This window comes from Leopardus geoffroyi, chromosome D4, assembly GCF_018350155.1.
Source record: "Leopardus geoffroyi isolate Oge1 chromosome D4, O.geoffroyi_Oge1_pat1.0, whole genome shotgun sequence".
In the NCBI taxonomy this organism is placed as follows: Eukaryota; Metazoa; Chordata; class Mammalia; order Carnivora; family Felidae; genus Leopardus; species Leopardus geoffroyi.
This window is the reverse complement of record NC_059342.1, coordinates 10,571,844-10,588,198: the sequence shown is the minus strand read 5'-3', so window position 1 is coordinate 10,588,198 and position 16,355 is coordinate 10,571,844. Positions and strand designations below refer to the sequence as shown.

Genomic DNA, 16,355 nt, shown 5'->3' with positions numbered 1-16,355 from the left:
GAGGAGGGACAGGTGTAGACACTTGGCCCTAGGATGTGCCAGAAAAGGAAGGAGCAAAGTGGGATGCCACCTGAAGGGGGGGGGGGGTTGGGGTGAGGGTGGAGGGGAAGCTTGGGCATAGTGACATTGGAATAAGGAAAAATGTACACATATTGACAAGGAGGCAGGATCCCAGTAAGGAGGGGGAGGTGGGGGAGGCAGGAGGGGCTTCATCCTTCCAGAGAGGAGGAAGGGGGGAAGGAAGACGTGGAAGACAGGTAGCTTCTGGGCTCCAGCTTGGCGGACCCTTCCCTCAGATGTTGAGTCCTGCAGCGACCACATATATGCACTCTTGTCGTGTGGTGCAGGATTAGGATGAGTTTGGATAAACAAGCAATGGTTCTCAGTTTTTAGTTCTAGAAACCTTGTCCAGGGCTGTGCTTGTCATCAGTCAGTGGGTGAATGAAGTTGGGTTGGGGTAGATGGTTTCTTAATCAGTGAATGAGGATTTAGACTTACATAGATGCTTCCTGAAGTCCCTTTCTGCCACGTTGTTTCCTGATTCATTTTCAGTCTACACTGAGTCTCCTGTCTCTGACCGCCTTTAAGAGACACTTCAGCTTTTTTATGTTATAGTCGAGATTCTTTCTTTGCCTACTATTAAAAGCAATGTATGTTGAGTGTAGAAACATTAAAGACATGTAGATAAATTTTAAAAAGACCTATTGAAACATGCAGTCTTGCTGCCATTAAGTACCCACTGTTAACGTCCTACAGAGATTTTACTGTATGCATCTGCCTAAATAAGAGTTTCAAACACAACAATGCAACTTGCTTTATGTGATGTGGTGTAAACTTCTCTCTCTATCGGTAGTCATTGCTGCATTATGTGTTTTATTATTGAGGTGTCATTGACACACAGTGTTCTATTAGTCTCCAGGGTGCAACAGAGGATTTGACAATTTTATGCGTCACTCCATGCTCCCCACCATCTGTCACCAGACAACATTATTGCAGTATTACTGACTTTGTTCCCTGTGCTGTACCTTTTCGTTTTCCTGACTTACTTATTTGGTAACTGAAAGTTGGTACCTCATACTCCCCTTCTTCCATTTTGCGTTACCCTCCCCCCACCTTCCCTCCGGGAACCACCATTTTTTTCTCTGTATTTAAGAGTCTATTTTTTGTATTTGTTTCTGTGTTTTTTAGATTCCACATAGGAGTGAAATCATACAGTATTTGTCTTTCTCTGATTTAGCTCACTTAGCATGATACCTTCTAGGTCCCTCATGTTGTCGGAAAGGGCAAGATTGCATTCCTTTTTCTGGCTGAGTAATATTTCATTATATGTATGTATATGTGTCTATATATGTATACACACACATACATACGCACACATACATATCCACACAGTATCTGTTGGCCATCTGAATGTCTTCTTTGGGAAAATGTCTACTCAGGTCTTCTCCTTTCTTAATCAGATTATTATTATTTGGGGGGGGGAGTTGTATATAAGTTGTTTATATATTTTGAATAATAACCTCTTATGGGTTATGTCATTTGCAGATACCTTCTCCCATTCAGTAGGTTATGTTTTGTTGATGTTTTCCTTCACTGTGGAGAGGCTTTTGATTTTGGTGTGGTCCCAGTAGTTTATTGTTGCTTGTGTTTCCCTTCCTGAGAGACATCTCCATAAATATGTTGCTGTAAGACAGGTCAGAGAGGTGACTGCCTATGTTTTCATTTAGGAGTTTTATGGTTTGAGGTCTCATATTTAGGTCTTTCATCCATTTTGAGTTTATTTTTGTGTATGGAGTGAGAAAGTGGTCCAGTTTCATTCACGTGCTTGACGCATTTATTGAAGAGACTATCTTTTCCCCATCGTATATTCTTGCCTCCTTTGTCATATAGTAATTGGCCATATAGACGTGGATTTATTTCTGGGCTCTCAGTCCTATTTCACTGATCTGTGTGTCTGTTTTTCTACCATTCCAATACTGTTTGGATTATTACAGCTTGGTAGCGTATCTTGAAATGTGGGATTGTGATACCTCCAGTTGTGTTCTTCTTCTTCAAGATTGCTTCAGCTCTGCAAGGTCTTTTGTGGTTCTGTACAAATTTTGGGATTGTTTGAGTTCTATGAAAAATGCAGTTCATGTTTTGATAGGAATTGCATGGAGTCTGTAGACTACTTTGGGTAGTGTGGACATTTTAATGATATTCTTCTCATCTTTCCATTTGTGTTGTGTTCAGTTTCTTTGATTCAGTATCTTACCATTTTCACATTACAGGACTTTCACCTCCTCAGTTAGATTTATTCTTAGGTGTTTCATTCTTTTCAGTACAATTATAAATGGGATTGTTTCCTTAATTTCTCTTTCTGCTGCTTCATTATTAGTTTATAGAAATGCACCAGATTTCTGTGTATTGATTTCATATTCTACAACTTTACTGATTTGTTTTATTTTAATAGTTTTTTTGGTGGAGTCTTTCAGGTTTTCTATATAGAGTGTCATGTCCTCTGCAAATAGTGACAGTTTTACTTCTTCCTTACCAACTTGGATGCCTTGTATTTCTTGTCTGATTGCTGTGGCTGGGAATTCCAGTACTCCGTTGAATAAAAGTGGTGAGAGTGGACATTCTTGTCTTGTACATAATCTCAGAGGAAAAGCTGCCCTCAGTGTTTCACCACTGAATATGATATTAGCTGTGGGGTTTTCATATATGGCCTTTATTATGTTGGAGACATGTTCCCTCTAAACCCACTTTGTTGAGTGTTTTGATCATGAACGGATGTTGTTAATTTGTCACATTCTTTTTTCTGTACCTGTTGACATCATCAGAGGGTTTTTATTCTTCCTCTTGTTAATATGATGATGTATCACATTGATGGGATTGTGAATATTGAACCAACCTGGAATCCTCAGAATAAATCCTCATTGATCATGGTAAAATATCCTTTTGATGTATTGATGAATTCAGTTTGCTAATATTTTGAAGATTTTTGCCTGTGTGTTCATCAGAGATACCGGTCTGTAGTTTTCTTTTTTGGTTGTGTCTTTGTCAACATAATTAGTTAAAGTTGCTGAAGATTCTAGTTTAGGAATGTGCTTAATGAAATTTCCTCTGGACGTACATGTCAATGCATACCCTCCTAACTAGTTTTGAGGCTGCTCTTAATAATATTTAATATAAGGGACACCTGGGTGGCTCAGTTGGTTGCGCTTCTGACTTCGGCTCAGGTCATGATCTCATGGTCTGTGGGTTCGAACCCCAGGTCGGGCTCTGTGCTGACAGCTCAGAGCCTGGAGCCTGCTTTAGATTCGGTGTCTCCCTCTGTCTCTGCCCCTCCCCTGCTCGTGCTCTCTCTCACTCTCTCAAAAATAAACATTAAAAAAATTTTTTTAATATTTAATATAAGTTCAGGAAAGAGATTTTTGATGTATATTACCTGAAAGATCTGAACCAGTTTACAAATTTCACTGAGAGTAGCAAGAGATATCTTTCCCATACTCTTCTTAACATTAGAGTAGAGAATTAGAAAAAAAAAAAAAAAAACTATCCAGTTTTCTGGACAAGTGAACGTTGGTCATATATTTATGAATCAGTTATATTTCTCCTTCTGTGAATTCTCTGTTCATGTCCTTTGCCCGTATCTCCAAAGGGACGTTTGCTTTTTTGTTACTGATTTGCATGAGTGTTTAAAAAAATTTTTTTATTATGTTTATTTATTTTGAGAGAGACTGAGTGTGAGGGAGGGAGGGAGGGGCAGAGAAAGAGGGAGACACAGAATCCAAAGCAGGCTCCAGGCTCTGAGCTGTCAGCACAGAGCCCGACACGGGGCTCATATCCATAAGCTGTGAGATCATGACCTGAGCCAAAGTCAGATGCTTAACCAACTGAGCCACCCAGGGACCCCTGCAGGAGTGTTTTTATTGTAAAATTTCTTTTATTATAAAAATATTGTTAGCTTTTATGTCCTTTGCCTTTGACTTTTATGGTGGGTTTTTTTTTTTTTTTTATGTTTATTTATTTATTTTGTGAGGCGAGTGCACAGGGGAAGGGCAGAGAGAGAGAATCCCAAGCAGGCTCCACCCTGTCTGTGCAGAGCCGAACACAGGGCCCGATCCCACAAACTGTGAGATCGAGACTTGAGCTGAAATGGAGAGTCAGACGCTTCACCGAGTGAGCCACCCAGGCGCCCTCTGTCTGGCGGTTTTTTTTTTTTTGTTTTTTTTTTTTTCAACGTTTTATTTATTTTTGGGACAGAGAGAGAGACAGAGCATGAACGGGGGAGGGGCAGAGAGAGAGGGAGACACAGAATCAGAAACAGGCTCCAGGCTCTGAGCGTCAGCCCAGAGCCTGACGCGGGGCTCGAACTCACGGACCGCGAGATCGTGACCTGGCTGAAGTCGGACGCTTAACCGACTGCGCCACCCAGGCGCCCCTGTCTGGCGGTTTTAAAAGTAAGTCAATATTTAATTTAGGTAGTGAGATCTTTTCCCTGTGGTTTCCATATAGATTCACTAGGAGGCAGGAATGCCTTTAATTATTCCCCCTTCTTGTAGCAGAATGACCTGTTCTGAGTGTCGCCTCTTGGCGCTCCCCTGCCCCGGGGGCCACGGCCGTCTGCTTGCAAAGGCCTCAAGGCTCCACGCGATGTGTCTCTGCCTGCTGTCCAGCCTCACCTCTGTCACTGTCTGTGGAACCCTGTGTTCCGGCATCCCTGGCCTCCCGTCAATTCGTGGAGCCTGCCGAGCTCTTTCCTGCCCCCCGAATTCTGTAGGCGCTGCCCCTTTGCTAGGACCATGTGCTTGTGCTTGTTGAACATACGCGCACACACACAGACAGACACGCACATACACGTGTGCTCACACACATCTCTTGGACCTGACTCCATCTGGTTCAGAGAGGCAGTTCCCGAGAGAGAGCCCCAGACCTGGCTGCTTGGGGTCACCCGGCTTCTCCATTCACCACCTCCGTGTCCTTGGACACGGTCACCTCTTCCTCACCTGTAATGCTACAATCTTCATCGTAATAGTCCTTACTAATCTCAGAGTCCTTGGGAGGAGTACACGGGTGAATTTATGCAAAGTTCTTGGAAATCGACCCCATGCGCAGAAGTGCACATCAGTGGTTCACTGTCATTGTCATTCACCAGTTTTCAGCGCACCCTGCACCTGAGAGAGTGCTGTCCTGTCCAGGTTTTGTCATTCCACTGGGCATTCTCCATCTCCTTATCCCCTTTTCCCCCTTAAGATTATCAGTACACAGCTATTTTTAAAAAATTTTTTTGGAAGTTTATTTTTAAGAGAGAGAGAGAGACAGAGTGCAAGCGGGGGAGGGGCAGAGAGAGAGGGAGACACAGAATCTGAAGCAGGCTCCAGGCTCTGAGCTGTCAGCACAGAGCCTGACGTGGGGCTCGAAGTCACAAACTGCGAGATGATGACCTGAGCCGAAGTTGGATGCTTAACTAGCTGAGCCACCCAGGCGCTCCCAGGCTTTTTTATTCTTCATTAATGTTTGATCTTGACACATTCTCTCTCTCTCTCTCTGTCTCTCTCTCTCTCTGTCTGTCTCTCTGTCTCTCTCTCTGTCTCTCCCCCATCCCCCACAAATAATTTGCATACTTTTTCTGAACAATGTCATGAACGCACTTTCTTATGCACATCAGTGGGCTTCAAAAACACTTGAAGCCTTTGTTTTCTAGCTGGCGGCATGTTAGAGAAATTACTAATTGATCTTTTCCCAGGGCTTTAAACACCAGGTCCTGCTTAGTTTGTGTGAGTCACTGGATGTAATCTTGCAGAGGGCAGGGGTCCGGGCACCCTCAGGAATGTGGTGTCATCTGATAATGACTTCGTTCTCACTGCAAAGGAAGACACAGGGACTTAGAAGCCAGTGGGGCGGGGAAGGAGAAATTCTTCTCCGTCTGTGGGAGTGAACATTAAGCAAAAACGTTTTCACTGGCTGATAGAACACACAGGTTGCTTTCTGGGGAAAGGGGCTCACAGATTGGGGTGCTGTCGGGTTCTAAATTTTTTCACCATTCTGTTGTTCTCTTCTGCCTTTTTTTTTTTTTTTTTTTTTTTGGTCGTGAGAATAGAAATCAGTGTAGGGTGGACTGGGGCAGGGAGCACAGTGAGTCACAGGCCTCTGCCCTTCACACGGGCAGGCCGAAGTGAGCCGCTGACCACCCCGGCCTCTGATCTATGGCACTGCACCCCCCCAGAGAGCCGGAGGGGTTTCTGTAAGTGATGGGGACGCCGGGCTTGTGCAGAATGGCCCCTGCCAGGGTTTTGCACAGTGCCCACCTTATTGCACCAGAAAGGCAAGTTTCATTGCATAAGGGGACAATTTACGGCCATGGGCTTATCTCCTTGTTTTCACTCTTTATGTTTTTCTGGCTCTTAATAAAATGTGAAGTCACAAAGCAATTAAATAGTAGTGTACTTTTCAGGCAGGAGGTGGAGAAAGGCTAACTGGGGGAAAGGCCAACATGATTGACAGAGGCTGACTGGAGATTTACATTAGGAATAACTCGTTCCTCAAAACTTTCTTCATTTCCTGGTGGGAAGTATGGGGTAAATCATCGACCAGGAGGGTAGATGATTAAAAGTGCAGGAGTTATGATTTCTTTTTGACTTTGTAAGTCTCTAAATCTAAACCTTAACGTGGAGTTCTCATTTTAGGAGCTCTCGAGGAAGTGATGGAAACCACTCGGCCAAGGATTGAGGTGAAGCAGAAACACTGTAAAAATCTCTCATTGCTAATAAGCTTGAGCTTGTTTATATTTTATGAAATGTCTTAAGATCCAGTGGAATGAAGTAGAGAATTCACGAGCCTTTTTCTTTTTTTATCCCTTCAACTCAGATCCACAAGGGTAGATATTTTTGGATTTTTAAAAATATCGAATGGGGTTTCATCCATGAGTGTCTAGAGTTTTTAAAATAGCATTAGGAGGGGCACCTGGGTGGCTCAGTCGGTTAAGCGTTTGACTTTGGTTCAGGTCAAGATCTTGCAGTTTGTGGGTTCTAACCCTGTGTCGGTGTCTGTGCTGACAGCTCAGAGCCTGGAGCCTGCTTCGGATTCTGTGTCTCCCTCTCTCTCTCTGCCCCTCCCCCACTCACACTCTGTCTCTCAAAAATAAATAAACATTAAAAAATAGCATTAGTAATATTTAATCATGACATTTAAACTGAGCAAGAATGTGGACAATTGAACATAAAAATATGGAAGGGCACCTGGGTGGCTCAGTGGACTAAGCGTCCGACTTCGGCTCAGGTCATGATGTTACAGTTCGTGAGTTCGAGCCCCACGTGGGGCTCTGTGCTGACAGCTCAGAGCCTGGAGCCTGCTTCGGATTCTGTGTTTCCCTCTCTCTCTGCCTCTACCCTGCTCATACTCTGTCTGTCTCTCTCTCTCTCTAAAATAAATAAACATTACAAATAAAAAAAGCATGGAGAGTTGAGACCCCCTGTGCCTTTATCTCAGCATCCTCCAACATATAAAAGAAACTCTTGATTTAGCCACTTTTCATTGCTGATAACCTCTTTATTCTATTTTTTTTTCTTTTTTTTTCTTTTTATTTTTTTAACATTTATTTATTTTGAGACAGAGACAGAACATGAGCAGGGGAGAGAGAACATGCTCATCCGAAACATGAGCAGTCAGAGAGAGAGGGAGACACAGAATCCGAAACAGGCTCCAGGCTCTGAGCTGTCAGCCCAGAGCCTGACGCGGGGCTCGAACTCACGGACCGCGAGATCGTGACCTGGCTGAAGTCGGATGCTTAACCAACTGCGCCACCCAGGCGCCCCAATAACCTCTTTATTCTAATCAAGAGACTGGACAAGTAAAGGTACATGAGTTGAAGTTGTCCTTCTTTCTTATTCTTGAAGCATTTTGACTTTAAGGAGTTTTGAAAGCTGCTTCTTGATCCGAAGTCCTCTTGTTTCCTCATAACCCCACTGAAATGGCCAAAGAAAATAGCTTAAATTAAAATGCAGTCCTCGGTCCCTGGTGAGAGAAAGAGTAATTTGACTCAGAGTTAATTTCTCTGACCCAGAAAATGAGGGGCTGAAGGGCCAGTGCTTTTTCTGGTGTGAATTCATCTTGCCGGGAGAGCACTCGGAAGGGGAGACTTCTTGCCTTCTCTGGAGCACCCCTGTCCCATCCCTCCCCCCACCCTCCCCCCACCCCGCATCACCACCTCAAAAAGCACTGGAGCCATCCCGTTTCCGTTGAGGGTGGGTCTCCTGATAGAGGACTCCCAGGAAGGTTTGTACGGAGGGAACGGGAGAGTGTTCATTTCTAGACCTCGGTAAAAGGGTAACACGCGGCTTTTCTCGCAGCTCACTACACCTGTTCCAAGTCCCTGCCCAGGGTCCTGTGTGTGGATGGTGGAGCACCAAGTTCATTTCCTGTCCCTGTAAATAGAGGAGGGAGTGAGACCTCTTTGGATGTCCGTATCTGACCTCTCGGCTCTTGGGGGTGGGGAAGAGCTAATTGTCAGTCACTGGGTCATTTTGCCACCCCAGGGCCGGTGCTCCTTAACAGCCGCTGGTTTGTATGTGTCGTTGCCCCGGCAACAGTCCTTTATCCATCCAGAGTGTGGCAGGGGTGGGTGTCTGGATGCAGAAAACGCCCATCTGCCCTGGTGCCGCTCATTCTTCCAGGGAAAGGTAACTCACTGGGGAATTAGTGTTTGGGTCTTAGCTGTGTATTATTTCTTTTCAACTGTATTTGTTTTTAATGACTTCAAATGCTCATAACAGAGAAGTGGATCATTTAAAAATGAACAGGGGCACCTGGGTGGCTCAGTCGGTTGAGCGTCCTACTCTTGGTTTCGGCTCAGGTCGTGATCTTCACGGTTCGTGAGTTTGAGCCCCGCATCAGGCTGTGTGCTGACAGCTCGGAGCCTCCTTGGAATTCTGTCTCTTCCTGCCTCTTTGCTCCTCCCCTTCTCTTGCACTCTCCCTCTCTCTCAAATAAACTTTAAAAAATGAAAATAAAGAATAAAAACGAGCAGTTCAGTGGCATTTTAGTACGTTCAGAGTGTTGCATCGCTGTCTTCTCTAGTTTCAAAACATTTTATTGCCCCAAGAAGAGACCCTGTACCCATTAACTGGCCTCCCTCAGCCTCTGGCGAGCATTCCTCTGCTTTGTCTTTGAATTGACGGATTCTGGATATGTCCTATAAATGGAATCCTAGAATATGTGACCTTTTGTGTCTGGCTTCTCTCACGTAGCATGTTTTCAAGGCTCATCCATGCTGTACCGTGTGGCTGAATAGTATTCTCTTCTATGGACGTGCCACAATTTTTGTCAATTCATTCACCTGGTGGACATTTGGGTTTTTTCCAGCTTTTGATGCCTGTGAATAATGTTGCTGTGAACACGGGTATATAAGCATTTGGGTCCCCATTTTCAGTCCTTTGGTGGAATTGCTGGGTCATAGGCAAATGCTTTTTGACTTTTTTGGGAAACCGTCAAACTGTTTTTCCCCAGAAACTGAACCATTTACATTCCCACCAACAGTGCATAACTTTAAGTTGTTTCACTTCCTTGCCAACACGTGCTGTTTCTCCTTCTTTTTCTTTAGCCATCCTTGTGATTAGGAAGTCGCACTTCATTGTGGTTGTGATTTTCATTTCCCCAATGACAAATGACATTGGTCAACTTTTCGTGTACTTACTGACCATTTGTGTATCTTCTTTGGAAAAAATGTCCATTTCTCCTTCCCATCCCCCAGTGGGATCCTTGGGCCATTTTTAATTTGGTCTGTCTTTAAAATAAATGGGGTTGTCTTTTTGTTGTTGAGCTGTAAGAGTTCTTTATATATCCTGGATGCTAGACCCTTCTCGGATACATGATTTGCAGGTACTTTCTTCTGTTCTTTTCTTTGTACTCTCTTGGTGATGTCCTTTGGACACCCACAAGTTTTTATATCCTGATGAAGTTCAAGTTATTTATTTTTTCTTTGGTTGCTCATGCTGACTTCCTGATCCCTATATTTTCTTCTACGAATTTTATGTTTTTCTCTTTAAATTTAGTCTATTAATCCATTTTGATTTAATTTTCATAAGGTGAGAGGTCAGGGTCCAACTTGATTCTCTTGTATGTGGGTATCTAGTTGTTCCATTTATTGAAAGGATTCTCTATCCCCGATTGAGTGGCCTTTTCACACTTTAAAAAAAAAAAAAATGAATTGGTCACGTCGGGTTTATTTTTGGACCCCTTAGGTTTTTTTCCATTAGTCTGTGTGTCTATCCTTGTGTCCATTTATACTGTTATGGTTACTGTAGCTTGTAGTAAGTTTTGAAATTGGAAAATGTGAATCTTCCGACTTTTTTCTTTTCAACATCGCTTTGAATAGTCAGGGCCCCTTGTAGTTCCATATGAACTTAAAGATCAACTTTTCTATTTTTGCAAAAAAAGAAAAAAAAAGAAGAAGAAGAAATAGGCTATTGGAATTTTGATAGAGATTGCACAGAATCTGTAGATGATTTTTCATAGTATTGTCATCTTGACAATATTAAGTTTTCCAATTCGTGAACACATGATGTCTTGCCATTTAGTTATATCTGTCCTAACTTATTTCAGCATTGGTATATAGTTTCAGGGTACAAGTGTTTTGCCTCCATTAAATTTATTCTTAGGTATTTTATTCTTTGGGCGCAGCTGCAAATGAAATTGTCTCTTTGATTTCCTTTTCAGATTGTCTCTTCCTGGTATATAGAAACACAGCTGCCTATATGTTATTTTTATTTAGCAAAGATTTAATGTTAAAAAAAATCTCTTCTGGTTCTTTTCTTTTTTTTTTTTTTTTTTTAATTTTTTTTTTTTCAACGTTTATTTATTTTTGGGACAGAGAGAGACAGAGCATGAACGGGGGAGGGGCAGAGAGAGAGGGAGACACAGAATCGGAAACAGGCTCCGGGTTCTGAGCCATCAGCCCAGAGCCGGACGCGGGGCTCGAACTCACGGACCGTGAGATCGTGACCTGGCCGAAGTCGGACGCTTAACCGACTGCGCCACCCAGGCGCCCCTCTTCTGGTTCTTTTAAAAATGAAGTAAGAACCCCAGTATCCCCCTATATATTCCTGTTTAGTTTGATGGACATCCTTCCATATATTTTCTGTACATATACATGCAAATAAACTTTGTTCCTTTGAGTAGACTCATAATATACTTTGCCTCCATTTGAACTTAAATATAGATGATGAATATCTTTCTATGTCACTACATCTAGATTTACATTTTTCCTTTCAAATGCCGCAGAGTATCCTGTTGTACAGATGTTCTGTACTTTAAGAGTGTTCTTGTAATTTTTTTTAATGTTTGTTCATTTTTGAGAGAGACATAGCACGAGCAGGGGAGGGGCAGAGAGAGAGAGGGAGATAGAGAATCTGAAGCAGGTTCCAGGCTCCGAGCTGTCAGCGCAGAGCCTGATGTGGGGCTCTAACCCACAAACCGTGAGATCATGACCTGAGCCAAAGTCAGACGTTTAGCCTGCCGAGCCACCCAGGTACCCCAAGAAGGTTCTTTTAATGAACATTTGGTGCGATGTCAGTGTGACGTCAGCAGATGGTGTGATGTTTTCTATTATAAACAATGTAGCAATTAAGTCTTGTGCCTGTATCCATGCATACTAATGTGAGTATGTCTTGAAGGTAGTTTCCCATAAGTAGAATTGCTGAAGCAAAAAATAGGCGCATAGTATCTTTTGGTGGACAGGGAGAGATTTTGTTTTTATAGTGTTTATTATGGGCATAGATGCCACCTACTCTTATCTAAGAACATCACAGTGAGTAAATGCTTGGAGAAAAATGTAAAAATGAGGGTGCGTCTAACCGTTCTTCTTTCTAGCGCTACCTGGTAACCTATCATCTAAATAAAATGTAAATAATAAAATCCTTTTGGGTATGAGCTATGTAAACAAGGTGTTTTTAAATGCGCTGTTAGCCCAGCTTAATGTTGTTAGGGAAGAAAGCAACTGGTAGCACATACGTGCCTTCTGGGCTTTTCTCTCTCCTGCCTGCTGTACACCTCACCCCCCTCCTAATCTATCTTTCATTATCCACACCCCTCCCCCCAGTTGCTGGCAATCACTCCAAAAGTTCTTTGGCTTGGTAACAGATACTGTGAACACCCAATGTTCTCTTTTCTGGCACTGTCCAAGAAAGACCAGCTTGAGAATTTGCTCACATGTTCCGAAGGTAGAGACTTTGTTTTGTTCAAGTCTAACTGGAAAGTTTAGCTGAACCCCAGAAGGCAGACCATATCCATTTTGGGGTAGGGTCACCTGTTCTTCGGTGTCTGAGTCTCCCGTCTTACACCTTCCTGTGCTTTGCTGTGGTTGACTAAGAAAAGCAGAGGAAGATGCTTCTGTAAAAGCCGCAAAGAAAAAGAAGTCAAATAGGGGCACCTGGGTGGTCCAGTCGGTTCGGCATCTGACTCGGCTCAGGTCGTGATCTCGCGGTTTGAGGGTTCGAGCCCCACATCGGGCTCTGTGCTGACAGCTCAGAGCCTGGAGCCTGCTTCGGGTTCTGTGTCTCCCTCTCTCTCTCTGCCCCTCCCCTACTCGTGCTCTGTCTCTCTCTCTCTCTCTCTCTCAAAAATAAAATAAACATTAAAAATTTTTTTAGACAAAGGAAGTCAAATGAAGTGAGGAATAAGAGTAACCTCAGTTGCTTTCCTTTTCCATCTGTTATTCAAAAAGGTTTTATTTTGAAATAATTTTAGACTTGGAGAAAAGTTGCAAAGTTAGTACAGAGTTCACGTGTGCCCTTCAGCCAGCTTCTTTGAATGTATGACTAGAATGTATGATGACAATCAGGACTTCTAAGTTGTTACCCTACTTGTAGCTATGCTATAGGCTTTGTCAGCTTCCCACCCAGTTTTCTACTCCTATCCTGTTTCTTTTCTAGGATTCAGTCCAGGATCCACATTGGATTTAGTTGTTTTACCTCCTTAGATTTCTACAGTTCGCCAGTCTTACCCTGTTTTTCATGATCTTGGTATTTTTGAACAGTACTGGTCATTATTATTATTATTTTAATGCTTATTTTGGAAGGAGAGAGGAACAGAGAGCAAGCAGGGGAGAGGCAGAGAGAGAGAGAGAGAGAGGGAGACACAGAATCCAAAGCAGGTTCCAGTCTCAAAGCTGTCAGCACAGAGCCTGACACAGGGCTCGAACTCACGAACCGTGACATCATGACCTGAGCCGAAGTCAGACGCTTGACTTACTGAGCCACCCAAGAGCCCCCGGTCAGTTATTTTGTTGAACGAAATTTCCTAAATTTGGGGGTTTTCTGATGTTTTCTAATATTTGCTTGTGAGGCTATGCATTTTGGGGAAGAAGATGCACACAAGTGATGATGCTTCCTTTCCAGTGAGTGGTTGCTTGGTGTCCCTTTTCCTTATTGGTGGTGATGATAATCTTGACCACTTGATTCAGGTGTCTTCTGGGTTTCTCCATTCTAAAGTTGCTGTTGTAATTGGTAAATTAGTCTTTTTGTAAGTAATAAACACCTTGGGGGTCAGCTCCTTTAAGACTGTGCAAAGGCCTTGCTTCTCCTCAAGCTTCCTGTCACTGACTTTAGCATCCATCGTAGATCCTGAGTGGGACCTTAACTGACTGAGCCACCCAGGCACCCCTCTTTCATCTGTTTTAAAATGAGCTCTTCCCTCGTGAGCACGGTTGTGGTTGTGGCAGGCCTGAAACCTGATTTTGACTCCGCTGGGCAGTTAATCATTTCGGTGTCAAATCATTTTGACCAGATCATTTAATGGTGGGTCGTTAAAATCACTGCACATAGAGACCTGTAGACAAGTAGGGATTTTGCCTATAAATCGAACAGGTTAACTTTTTTTGTGGAAAAACATGCTAACATTGAAAGGCCGGTGTTAGTGTCCTAACATTCCTAACATTCCTCAAATAATCTCTCAAGGATTTTGGACTCTCACTTTTAGCCCATGCCATATTTTAAGGTTAATATGAATAACTTTTGGTCCTTCTGTTAATTATAGAGAGTAAATGCTACTTAATGTATTCTTATTAATGAGTGTTTTCCTCAATGTCTAAGTGCAGATTGATCGTCCTATAATAAGTTATTTTTGCATACACGTTATGTGGCACAAAACTTTTGATAAGTTAGTTATGTCCTTATAATGTTATTTATGAAATCTTATAGTCAGAAGCCATTGGTAAAATATCTTTATTATTCACGAGCTTCGAGGGCCTCTTTTCCTTGGAGAGCCAGTATACTTTCTTGGCTGCTTTTAATTCTTTCAAAATAGAGCTCGCCTAGATGAGATTCCAGAGTGACTCTTGTTTTCCTCTGTAATTTTTCATATTTCTGTGACCACATCCCAGCTCTTGTGGCCAGCAGTGTCTGTGAAAACAAAGCATGAAGTCAAAGCACATTCCACAGGTGATTGGTGGGATTATAATAGTTACAAAGTGTATTCATCTCCAGCGATAAGGATCTGCCTGAGCATTTTGCTCTAGTTCAAAGCTTATTCTGGGGTCTTACCACCTGTTTCTTGTATGTATGTTCCTCTTTCGAAATAGAGATGGAAGAAGAGTGGCTGTATATCAGAATTTAAGAAGGTCATTCTTTTTCAAGGGCTTTTGCCTTTCGACTTGGACCTTTTGTAAGAAATTTCTGTATTCTTCTCACCCCTGATACCCTTGAATTTGGGAGTGGGGTTAGGTGCGATTTGGTACAAACCCCAGCTGGCCAGTTAAAGCCCAGTGTGGTAATGTTTTGAAAATATGCCTGGCTGACTCTGATGTCTAAATGTGCAGATTATCTTTGCAGCAATAAGATATCTTGAAGAGCTTCAAGTAGTTTTGATAACTAATCATTACATTCTTCAGCCAGAACATTTTGCTAAGAATAGCTCATGTGCCTTGCATCCAGTTTGTTTGTTTGTTTGTTTGTTTGTTTATTAAAAATATTTTTTAATGTTTATTTTTGAGAGAGAGAGAGAACAAGCGGGGGAGGGGCAGAGAGAGAAGGAGACATAGAATCAGAAGCAGAGGCTCCAGGCTTCGAGCTGTCAGCACAGAGCCCGACATGGGGCTCAAACTCACAAACTGTGAGATCATGACCTGAGCAGAAGTCAGATGCTTAACGGACCCAGCCACCCGGGCGCCCTTGTTTTGCATCCAGTTGAAAGGTTAGGAGCGTAAAGTAACTGTAGCCCTAGTTGTGTGGAGAGACGCCACATTCACATGTGGTATTTCTTTACTCTTTATAGTTGCTGCATTAATCGTCTTTACCTTTCCCTCATTCTAGAACAGGAATATTTTACCTACCATATTAATAATTTTTCTGTGTCCTACTATTGATTAAAATAAAAAGTGGACTAAACTTTCTCTTTTAAAAATTCCACCTTATTTTGCTTAATTTTTCTTTTCTTTTCTTTTTTTTTTTATTCATTAAGTCATGGTTGAGGTGAGCAGCGTGTCACTGGCCCTTTGAGTTTCGCAAAAAGCTTTCTCCTATAGGATCTTGACTTTCAGGTACCAATTCATAGATGCTCTAGTGCCTAGAGTAACAGAGGTAACATTCAAAGCACGAAACATGTTCTCTGGTTCTTGATTCCCTCTCTTCCCTGGAGACATGGGGAATATTAATAGTGATGTCAGTCATTCATAACCATTTATTGAACCAGCACTGTGTGCCAGGCAGTGTGGGGGATAGTTTTCAAATAGCATCTCATTTGCTCTTACTAGAAACCTCCCAGTATTTCAGAAACAGAACCCAGTGCTTGAAACATGAAATGGCTCATCCAGGATTACATAGTGAGTAGACCCGAGAACGGCTTGGATTATTGTCTCAGGTCACTGCTCATCCCACACAGCATTCTGTGACTGTCCTCATGTCGCTAAAGAGGAGAATGCCTTCAGGGTTGCCATTTGCTCAAAGCATTCTTAATTTTTTTAATGTTTGTTTATTTTCGAGAGAGAGAGAGCGAGCTCGTGCAAACGAGCAGGAGAGGGGCAGAGAGAGAGGGAGACACAGAATCCGAAGCGGGCTCCAGGCTCTGAGCTGTCAGCACAGAGCCCGATGCGGGACTTGAACCCACAAAGTATGAGATCATGACGTGAGCCCAAGTCCGACACTCATCAGACTGAGCTACCCACGTGCCCCTCGAAGTCTCTTTAAATTTTGAAAACATTTCAGATGATTTTGAAAAAAATGACTTTTAAGGTTAGTTTTTTGGGGGTTCAGCTATTGTCACACCTTTAGTTTCTGGACATAAAATTCGAGATAGGAGGAGAGGAAATTGCTCCCAGATGGTGCCATCATGCCTTTTCTTGAAGCTGAATACAACTTCTCTCTTAGGCTTTCTTGCTTTAC

General features: G+C 42.7%; 1 protein-coding gene and 1 long non-coding RNA gene across 6 annotated transcripts in view; one reads left to right on the top strand and one right to left on the bottom strand.

Annotated features, from left to right (window-relative positions):
• Positions 1-16,355, top strand: part of KANK1 (KN motif and ankyrin repeat domains 1) — a 209,952-nt gene that overhangs the window by 71,104 nt on the left and 122,493 nt on the right. The window lies entirely within an intron of this gene.
• LOC123593332 lies at positions 7,356-14,973 on the bottom strand. Its single transcript, XR_006710264.1, has 4 exons — positions 14,520-14,973; positions 14,213-14,378; positions 7,806-8,408; positions 7,356-7,529 (listed from the first exon to the last, which is right to left on the bottom strand). It is a non-coding gene; the product is annotated as an uncharacterized LOC123593332 (long non-coding RNA).